This window comes from Lactuca virosa, chromosome 2 (assembly GCF_052849685.1).
Source record: "Lactuca virosa cultivar CGN04683 chromosome 2, Lactuca_virosa_CGN04683_v6, whole genome shotgun sequence".
NCBI classification, from domain to species: domain Eukaryota; kingdom Viridiplantae; phylum Streptophyta; class Magnoliopsida; order Asterales; family Asteraceae; genus Lactuca; species Lactuca virosa.
In genome coordinates this window covers 120,679,933-120,691,625 of record NC_136427.1, presented here as the reverse complement: position 1 = coordinate 120,691,625, position 11,693 = coordinate 120,679,933, and the positions used below count along the sequence as shown (strand labels likewise).

General features: G+C 35.9%; 1 non-coding gene across 1 annotated transcript; it reads right to left on the bottom strand.

Annotated features, from left to right (window-relative positions):
* Positions 1-10,512: 10,512 nt before the first annotated feature.
* LOC145161751 (small nucleolar RNA R71) lies at positions 10,513-10,619 on the bottom strand. Its single transcript, XR_013738628.1, has one exon. It is a non-coding gene; the product is annotated as a small nucleolar RNA R71 (small nucleolar RNA).
* Positions 10,620-11,693: the final 1,074 nt, after the last annotated feature.

The window sequence follows — 11,693 nt, the reverse complement described above, 5'->3', positions numbered from 1 at the left end:
TAAATTTTAAAATCAACCATTAACCTTCATTGTTTACAAAAAGAGTCAGTGTTTCAAAAGTAAAGTCATATTAGAGTGTCCCAAAAACCCATATCATGAAAATAGGAAGATGTGCACGATCAGGCCTTCACTTTCCCACAATCCTCAGAAGTACCTAAAACAACAAACTAAAACTGTAAGCCAATGCTTAGTGAGTTCCCCCAAAGTACCAACACACTACATAACAAACAAAGCATGCAAATATGAGCCTTCAGCCTGACTGGACCGCCTCGCAAGGCCTACAGCCTATATGCGCCGCTTTACGAGCCTTCATCATGACTAGACCGCCTCGTAGGGCCTACAGCCTATCCGGACTGCTCTCCAGGCCTTCGGCATGACTAGACTGCATCACACGTCCTACAGCCTATCCGGACCGCCCCGAGTGTCTTGGCCTTCAACACAAAGTAGGGCCGCCACAACCCAACCACAATATGTCGACATATGTAACAGATAAACATAAGCACAGAACTAGAAAATATAGATAATCATATAGACTCGACGAGTTGGCCCTACTCGGCGAGTTCAGGACTGACTCGGCGAGTCCGAGAGTCTGACAGAGTATATTTCGGGATTTACTTACTGTTTTGTTGTAGGATTGATGCCAAAATCGTTTTTTGATAATAAAATCCGAATGTTATTGTATGTAAATGATTATCCTTACCAAAACAAAAGATAATTTCAAATCTTTTGAATAATAGTTTCTTTATATGATAAATATAGATTATTCAAATTATTTGGTAATTATCTTGTGACTAAAATTGGATTAGGTCAAATATAGATAATCACGAAATTAATTGTTTGATTTATATTATTTGGTATTTTCTCCCTAGTAAGTTTGAATAGTTTCAAATTACTCCCTTTAGGTTTTATAGTTTAAATTTGAACTTAAAAGTTTTGTTTTTGAAATTTAAATAGTTAAACCCTAATGTTTTGAAAAGTTTCAAAACTTGCCCTCAAGTTTTGGAATTTAAAATTTTGATTAATAGTTTAATTATGTAATATTTAAATTCTAAAACTCTAGTATTTTGAAAAGTTCAAATTACACCCTCATGGTTTTGTTAAGTTAATTAAAAGTTTAATTAAAAGAGAAAGTTAATAAAACGACCTAGTATTTTGAAAGTGTAAAATACACCCTATACTATATATATGTAACATTAAAATTCTAATATTATATATATGAGTAAAGATTCAGTCTTACCGTTAGTAGGCCTCATTCACGAAGCTGGTCTATAAGGGGTGTTTAAGGAAATTGCCTATAAAATGGCGATTGAATGGGTATCCACTCTTACCCACCACACTCTTGACTAGTGGAGGGTCGTTAGCCGAATGGGTAGGATAGGACGAAACCTTCCATTATAAGTATAATGAAGTACAAAGTAACTAAATGCTTTTACAAATTCCCAATCTTAGTTACTTTAGGGCAAAATGTGAATTTGTATGCTAATCCATGGAATTACACTTCGTACCCTTGTCAAACGTTAGTGGAGCGTGTGTGGCTAACCGGCACACTAATTTGGGATTGACATTGGTGGCGAAGGGTGGCTCGATGTTTATCATAGATCAATGGAGCGTGTGTGGCTAACCGACACATTGATTAGGTGATAGTAGCAATTGGGTGCACCACGTGATTCGTATGGTTATTCACACCTTGTTTGTGATCCTCGGTATTCCAGTCACAAATAGAAGGGCATAATCGAGATTAAACATGCCATTGAAAAGTTTAATGAATCTCAAAAGATCTAGGGGTTTCAATTCATTTAAAACTTAAATTTCTTTTTCGTTTTTCATGGTGGGAATTGGTAAATCGTCATTTACCTACCTTCAAATATTCTGCAACTAGATTACGGCATCCCTCTTCTAGGTTGTAGAATGTTGTGTTGGATCCTAGCCTTGATGTTTCATTTGGGTGTTACATCAAGGATTCTTATCAACTAACTTGAATTTTCTCCCGTTTTGTAGATGTCTAAATCTTACAATGGTCTTCCCAAGTCCCTTGGAACAAGCTTTCCAAATGAAGATGACATTCCACGATACGATCAAGGAAATGAGAGTCATGCTTCACTTCCTCCACCTCCCCCAGTTATTCTCCCTAAACCACAAGTTCAAAGGCTTGAAAAGTTCAAGCTCACTCAAGCCCTTTTGGCAAGTAAACACGAAGATGGGAAACTTGTGTGTGCACACGTCTTAGAGATGAAGTCACACATTGATAGGTTAAGGATGATGGGTGTCAATATCTCAGAAATATTGGCTGTTGACTGGGTTCTTCAGTCACTTCCTGAATCATATAGTGAGTTCGTTAGAGAGTACTATATGATGGACCATGACGTGACCCTCATTGATTTGACCTATTTGCTTATAGCTGCTGAATCAGAAATGATTTGGCGTGTTGATCAAGCAAATTTGTCTGGCAAATCAAACTCCCTAACTTCAATGGACATTGAAAATGGTGACATTGGAAATCCGGAAAAGGTAAATTCTGAGAAAGTTCCTTGTGCCATTCCAAAAGAGTCCATCTGCTTCTACTGCCAAGAGAAGGGGCATTGGAGACGAAGCTGCCCTGTTTACCTGAGAGATCTGAGAGATGGGAGAGTCAAGACGTATGGCTCTACTTCAGGTAAAATCTATTAACTAACTCTATAAGTTCCTATTCGCTGATTCTTAATACATGATGTGATAAGATTACATTTTGATGTTTTTTGCAGGATCGAAGAAAAGAGAGGAAGCTTAAGGAAGAAGCATGTTGAATCTGATCATGAAGAAATGGATTTCGATCGCATGGACTCGAGGATCATATTTTTGAGCTGCTACTCTAAAGTTAGGATAGAATGATAAGAAATATGAAATAGCATAGTTTTTCAGTTGAATTGCATTGTAAGGACAAAATTTTCCGCAATAAAATATAATTTGATTTTATCTTATTTATTTATCCTTGCAATGGTGTGTATGAAAAATTGATGTTTAACTGTTTCTATTATTAGCAATAATGGATTTGATTCTTAATTATGTTATTTGTGGAAATGTCGAGAATTTGCCAAATAAAGGAAGATTCTCATCGCCCAAGTTTCAATTGGACAGAAACTTGGAGTCATGCAACTTGGTTGCGTGATGAATGAGAAACTTCATATTTGGAAATTAGACTAATTCCTTGACAAAGTGTCAAGAGAAGGACTAGGAGATCGAGTACACTAGGTTGTGCATTGATCAAGTCCACCACAGGAGTGATAAAGATATTCGTTATGATTTACTAAAGTTTAGTAAATATGGTTATACTTATAAGATTAAGTATAATTCTGAGTTGATTGAAAGAGTTTCAATCACTAGCAGAACGAATAAGAAGAATCAAGTAGGCAGAAAGATAAAAGTTTCTCTATTCTAAGAAGAAGGGAGAGTACCGTTTATTGTGTTTTATGATAAGTCTTAATGATTAAGAACCATATCTCAATTGATCCTTCAAGTGAGTCTTAGTGCAATTGCATGTCTAAGAAGAGGAATCGAGAATTGTAGAAATGGTTAAATCAAGAAGTCAATCATACTTCGTTCCAATATCAAGTCTTAAGAGTCATACTCCAAGATTGTGACTTGAGTGACAAGTCTTTAGTAGGTTTATAACACTCAACAAATGTGGAATTGGAAAAAGTCTTCTTATTCCTACACATTTGAGATTGGTAAGTTGTGATGTCTTGGATAAGACAAAGACCAACTAGAACCAATTATGTGAAGTGATAGTCTTGATAAAAACTACACTAACTCTTGAATATTTGTTTTGCCAAGGAATGTTTCTTGACAAGAGAACCCTATATGTCAAGGAGTCAGTGGGAGTCTTCATGGTCTTGAAAAGTTTCAAGAACAGATCAAAAGTAAACCTAGTTAATCATCATTAGCGCACGACTTGAGGTTTATAACCTATCGTGTTGACATTATTTGTTTCTGTGCCATTCCAATTAAGCTAAATATGAATGTCAGTTCTATGAGTTCTCATTTGAATGCATAAAGACAAAGCACCTTGATCAATGGAAAGTACATTGATATGTAAGGGTGAGTTGCTAAACCACTTGGAAGACATGGTGGGCACTCGTGTTACCATGAGGCAAGAAATCAAGATTGAACAAGTTCAGTCCATATGGTTTTGGATTTGTCGCAAACTTTCGTTTTGACAAATTCACATGGATAGGAACACATACATCATAAAATTTAAGTGTCATAAGGTTTTCCTCCTTCATGAAAATGATTGTGAGGAAATGCTTTCACTAAGAGAGATTTTAAGAAGATTGCAATTGTGAAAATTGTATTCTCAAATTCGATTATGATTACGGCATCCATTTTCATAGTTCGAATTGTGAGATTTGGCAATTGATCTGAACATCTGGGACTTAGTAACATAAATTATGAATTGTTTAGACACACATGTGAGCTATCTAAGGCAAAGGTGTATGAGCTTAAAAAGCTTAGATAAAGGCTTATCAAAGCATTAGGTATTAGAAATATGAACTTAAGGAATTCAATAAGCATTGTTTTCTAAAAGTTCAATTGTTTTCTGAATACATGTCAAAGCTAGTGGGAGCATAAGTGTTATGCTGGTAAGAAAATAATCATCATGTTAGTGGGAGCATGATTATTATGGTAAGTATTGCAAGTTAGCAATATTAATTATAGAAAACAAAGATTCATTTTGCAAAGTTGCAAGGGTTGAAAAGTTATTTTGCTATAATTAAGGGAGAGAATATTATACTTCGTTTCAAAATTCTAAAGCTTAGATCGAGAAATGTTAATAAATTTAGTCAAGGATACATAGTGCATTCTTAAAATTCGATTATGATTACGGCATCCCTCTTCATAGTTCGAATTGTGGGAACAAGGCACATAAAATATTATGGCAGAAGGATGATGAAGTATCATGTCTTTATGTGAGACATTATGCATCGTGTCCAATACGCTTCGGGTATAGGATCGATTGCATATGCTATAATATTTGACCATTCTAAAATTTTCCAGTGCCTAGGGCATTGAGAGGGAAAAGGGACTAGAACTGGTTTTGACTAAAATAATTAAACAACTATCAAAGGACGATCTGAGGTTCACTGAGGATTTGTTGCTTGTGAGTAGTTGGAAGTATAGTACTGGATGGACTATATTGACATTATTATGAATAGATAAGATTCTATTAAGAATGAGTTGTCATATGGCAAATATGGAAATGTTTCCATTAATGGGAGTTGGATATTAAGAAATATGTCTAGATTAGAAACTTTTATGTGAGAAGGATGTTCAAAGGAATGTACTTTGAATGTGAGACTTCACGTCTATGGAATTGTTTTGTAACAATTTCCGATAGAATACCTTGTAATTTCATTAGCCGGGTCTTGGTGAATTTTGTGCTATGACATTACGAAAGAATCATTGCATAAAATGTTAGAATCTGACATATTCTAAAAGTGGCAAGAATTTGGTATTCTTATACTAATAATAAGGATTGGGGATTGTGAAATGAGTTTCATTGGAAAAGTTTTCAATTGATCTATTTCACAAAGTATGGACCATAGGAAACCAAAGTGTGTATGCTTGGAGCATGGGACAATTGTGGTTATAATTCGAGTAATAAGTTGATTTTCTGAAACAGTAAGCAATGAATAATGAGTAATCAATATGGTGTTTAAATAAAAGTGTTTTTATTTACGCTCAAAAGTTTTGGGACCATATAGGATTAATATTATTATTGCGTTTCATTTTGCATGTTTTGACTTCCAGAATAACTAGGTTATTCGAACCTCCACAGTCGGTCATACGTTGGAAGTAGGTATGAAGGAAGACTGTCATGAATTTGTCTGTAGATTGTCTAAAGTGTTTAGACATAGCACAAGTTTGCTGCAGAGTTCATGAGTGCTTTGATAAGATTAAAGTATTGGATTAAACCCACGCTCACTTGAATCACTTCATTTTTTTATCACGAGTGATTGGTGAGACGATACCATTGTATATTCTTGAAACCGAGACGTGTGAGTTGTTATTTGCTGGTCGGTTGCACATTGATGATAAGTAAACGCAGCAGTAACTTGGTGTTATAAAACTTATTGTTGTGTGTGATTCGATTAGTAGGTGCAAGCAAGCATTTTAGTTAAAGTTTATCCATTCCTTTTACCCAAGGTGGGATAAAAGCGATGTCTGTGGGCCCCTCGATGATTTAGTGATGACAAAGGAAAGTGCTCGGCCGGGCCAGGACTGATTTGATTTGTTCAATTAGTCAGTCGTCATAAATCGGAAATCGGGAAACAACACATAGACTGAGAGAATGATTTCAATCCATGTCTCATGTCTATACGATATCTTGTAGAATGGAGGAATATATAATCCCTTATCTAAAGGACACGCGTATCTGATAAGATCAGAGTTGACAGCGGTTTTTGGAAGCTACGATTGTTGATCAGGTTCTGAAGTCATACGCAGAATAGTTATTAGACTTATCCAAGTGGGAGACTGTTGGATTAGTGTTTAAGTCCATAACTATTTTGGTATGTACTTGACCCGATTATGAGCATGGTCCTTTTGAGTTGCCTTCACCATAGCAATATGTAGGATGAATTAAGGAGAGAAAGGTTTAATTATGATTTATTAATATATTATAAGAATAATATATTAAAGGAGAAATCATATAGTTTAATTAATATTAGTCAATAATTAATTAAGAATTAATTTTGTGGCTAAAAGAGATTAATTAAACTTAGGGGGACTGGATTTGTAATTATAAGATAATTAGGATTGGGCTATGGATCACCTAATAATATATAGGTTGGACGAATTCTATAGCAAGCCCATTAGAAATCGTCCAAGGGATATGTTAAAGGAGTCCATGGGTTGCTTAGGGCCTAAGCAGCCAGATTAGGGTTTTCTAGTTGTAAACCCTAATAGCCTACATGTATATAAAGGACCCTTAAGCCCCAAAAACGTGAACAAGTGTTCCTCTAGGGTTTCCAGCCGTTTTTGGTGCATCCTCTCTCCTCTCTCTTCATCCAAGTTGCTTAGTGGTGTTTGTGACTCCATTAGAGGTGCATCATTTGAGGCACTAAGCTTTCTGAAGCCAATCAAAGCAAGGATTGATTGTTATTGCTATATAACAATCAAAGGTAATTACTAAACCCTTATTTCAGTTCTTATTTGATAGATCTAGGGTTTGTAAGTCTTGGTTTCATTGCATGTACAATAGAGAAACCTAGATCCACGCATTAGGGTTTGTATGAGCACATAGGATTGTTCTTATGCATAAAACCCATCATATATAGGTTACAAACCCTAAAAATTAGCATTTGTGAATCAGAAACGTACGCCCCACGTATGCTAGGTACGCCCAGCGTACGTGAGATCGCCCCAAAACAAAAATGCCACTATGGGCCATTTTACAAGCTTTCTCATGCACAAGGGCTAAAATGCAATAACTATTCATACTTTGGGTTAAAATTGAAAATACCTCATCATCGTAATGTTACATAAAACAATAGTAACGTCCAATCCAATGGCTAATTGTGCATTCCCAAAAGAACTGAACCGTAACCCCTTTTCGTTATGAGTCAAGAACCATTCGTCGGTATGGAGGTTGGGCTCATTCACTAATGGGAATTATAAGTGAAGCCATATTCCAGACTTTGTGAAATCTAGGTTTGAGTTGGTAATACCCGTAACCTTAAGGATTTCAGTGGTTTATTGTTCCAAACGAAAAGATAGAATCAAAATAAGAATTTTTTTTTTGGAATTTGTGATATCAAAGAATCTTTGATATAAAGACACTAATATCCTCGGAAAAGATTCTTCATTCACCATTAAGAGAGAAATCAAATTGCTTGTGTGGTTTCCCGTGAAATACAATCGAATACTTATAAATAAGTATCGAAGGGCCTCTTTTAACAAGCTTTGTGGGTGGCTTCATTTTCATACAGATTCGCAACTTGACATAAGTACAAATAGTTGTAAGAAAATACTTTTATGACCACTGTAGCCAAGAACAAGTAAGCTTTGGAAAAATATGAAGTAAAGAAAGATCAAGACAAATGTTCATACGGAAATCTCATTTCATAAAAAATAAGGCATTGGATCTATTGGTAAGAAATGACGTGGGATTAGTACATTTCATTAAGATCACACAAAAGAAATGAGAATGAGATTTTGAACATTGAAACATAAGGTTTCGTTAAAATATTGAACAATAAATGTTCATCGTTAGCTCATTAAGTTGAGGTTTTTTGTATTTTTCAGAAAAAAAATATTACCTTAGGTTATCTGATATGGGGATAATTAGTCATAAAAATCATGCATTATCTTAATACTTTATGTTGATTTGATCTTAAATAATGGACAAAAGGTACTTAATTATGTTAAAATTTCATTTTCAGCAATAAAGACCTGCTCGGAAGGAAAAGAAAGCAGATCTAGCAATTGGAAGCTTGGAGATTGGATTTTGAAGAAAGAAGGCTTAAAAGAAGAAGAACTTGAGAAGTTGGGCCATCAACTTGACGAGTTGCCTAGAAGATTCTCGATACAAGGATGCCTTTCCGTATACGTGTTTTAGGTAAAAAAAACTAGACGAGTTTCTCCATAAAACTCGACGAGTTGGAGCTGAAAATTGGAATCTATATATAGATCGTTTATGACCGAAACCCTAACACATGCTAAAGGATTTGGACGACTTTTGGAGGCTAGAGAGGTTCTGAGAAGTTCTGGTTTTCAATTTCAACTAGAAGCTTAGGTTTGAAGAGATCAAAGGCATAAAAGTATCACTTTTCTCTTAATCTTTGTTTTGAATCATGTTTGTAACATTAGATTTCGAGTTTTTGATGTTATTTGTTTTAGTTATGAGCTGAATACTTCATAGTTATGTTTAGAGTAGAGAAACTTATGAAAATGGTTTGATTGAGTGGCTTGGATTAATTAGATTTGGTTATTTGTATTGACAAGATTGTTAAAAGATCCTTGCATGTTAATGATAATTATTTTATGTTAATGACTAAGTAATTGAGTTGCATTAACATCTTCTTGATTGCTTGAATCTCATAGTTTTGTGAAAACAAGATTCTATGCCTAGTATTAGTGAACATGAACCTAGGGTTAACTAGAAAATAAGTAAGTTAATATGTGAGCATATGTGATGACCAACCTCATATGAGTTAATTGAACCAACCAATTTGATTAACTATATTACAAGTCTTGCTTGATTCGAACTGAACACTAGGACACCTGTTAGTTTAATCAACTGGCCACTGTTTGAATTAACTTGTTTGCTAAAGGATTAGTAATAGTGAACATGAACCTAATCACATTAAAATCGGTAACCATTGATATATTAATCCATTGCACTTGCCACGAAATCAACCATAGGAATAAGTGAATCGAATTTGAACAGAAGTCTCTTTTATCTTATTGAATCTAGTTGTCTTTCGTTTTCCTTTAGTTGTTAATTGTCTTTTGTATAAGTGTTTATTGATTGTTTAAGTTTCTAGTCTTGCAAAACTAGAGAAAAACCCCTTTTATTACTTGTTTTATTTAGGTAATTGTTACCGTTCCCTGTGTTCGATACCCTACTTACTTGAACTAAGCTGCTAATCGATTGGTACACTGCCTTTCATGTGTTTGTTTATGTGTCTAAGTTAGTAGGATTAAAACTAGTACAATCAACACATATCAAGTTTTTGGCGTCGTTGTCGGGGAACGGTTCTAATAGTTAATATAATTTGCTAGTGTCATCGATCCTTTGTGTGAGATTTTTCTTGCATAAAGTTTCTAGTTTTCAATTTTAATTTTCAGTTTTAATTTTTCTGATTTTTGCGTTGAACTCGCCGAGTCCATTACTGAACTCGAAGAGTTGATCGCATTTTTCGTTTTGTTTTTTCTTCGTTCTTGTTCTTTTTACGCGTGTTTTTATGTTTTGTTTCAGGAAGTTTATGACCAGGAGCTCTAGTTATACATGTGTACCACCCTTGGAAAATCCAAAATCGATTATTCACAAAAAGAAGGACAATGCAATCGGTGAATCAAGTGGTTTTGACAAGAAGGTAGAAGATCTCGAGCCGAACACACCAAAATTTGAAGAAGAGAGTGAGACCTAACCAGGAAAAGAGATGGCCAACATTGCACACATACCCATTGGCGAATACAAAAGGAGGGCGATTGACGATATTGGGCCAGGACTCGTGCAACCCGCGATTCCAGCAACAACGAACTTTGATTTGAAAGGTCAAATACTTGCCCAACTGAAGGACATTCCATTCTACGGGAAGGATCACGAAGACGCATACAATCATATCGACGAGGTCAACGACATAGCCGACTACTTCAATATTCCAAATGTGCCTCGTGAAACTGTTCTACTTAGTCACGTTCAAGGGAGCCGCAAAAGATTGGCTAAAATCACTACCTCCAGGATCTATCACGACATGGGATAAGATGCGAAAAGAGTTCATTGATCTATTTTTCCCTCCCTCTAAAGTTTCCAAGATGAAGAAGGCCATTGCCAATTTTGAGCAAATGGGAGGAGAGTCACTTTATGAAGCATGGGAGAGGTACAAGAGTTTGCTAAGAAACTGCCCTCAAAATGACCTAAACATTCAACAAGAGGTTGCAATTTTCTATGATGGAGTGAATGTGACCACTAGGCAACTCCTTGACTCCCAAGGACCACTCACGAAGAAAGCACCAGCAATTATAAAAGAGTTGATTGAAGAATTCTCTAAGCACTATAGAGAATATCATAACCCAAGGAATGACTCAACAAGAGGGGTGGTGAATTCAGTTTATGATGACATGGCGGCTATGATGGCTATGTTAGAGAGCATGGATCGTATAATGACAAAGTTGGACCAATCCATCCATGCCATTCGAGTGGGATGTGACAATTGTAGCGGGCCTCATCTTACTAAAGATTGTGATTTGGATGAGAATGGGAACCGAAAAGTGTAAGTTTGTTATTCAAGTGGCGATATGTATGATGACGATTGGCGAAAACCCAAGAAGGAGTGGCTACCATATGAAGAATACAAGAAGGGAAAGGAGGAAAAGTATAGGAAAAAGGCAAGAGGTTTTTATCAAAAGGAGGAACCAGTGCAAGAAAAGAAGACTGGTTTTGAAGCTATGCTGGCACGATTTGTAGCTGCATCTGAAAAAAGACATGACGAATCTGATGCTTCCATAAGAGATCAACAGAATATGATGAAAGAGCACCAAATGATGATGAAAGATCAACAAGCTCTACTTCGAAATCAACAAGCTTCAATCCTCAATATTGAAAAGCAACTAGGCAACTTGCCAAGCAATTCAACGAAAGGACACTGAGCGGGCTTCCTAGCGACACCGAGAAACATTTGAGAGGCGCACACATCAATATTGTGACGACTAGGAGTGGGAAATAGTCACTCCTTTGACCCCGATCCCGAATGAATATCCTAAAGAGGTGCAGGGAGAAGACAAAGAAAACCCAGATTCGCAAACAGTCGAACCAACTCGACGAGTTCCAGAAAGGATCTCGACGAGTTCCAGAAAGGAACTCGATGAGTTCTTCACCTGATGAGAAAAATAAACCTCCAATTAAGTCGTATCAACCTCCATTGCCATTCCCAAGCTGAGCTAGACAAGATAGGCAAAATGAAGACTATCAAAAGTTCCTGGAGCACATCAAA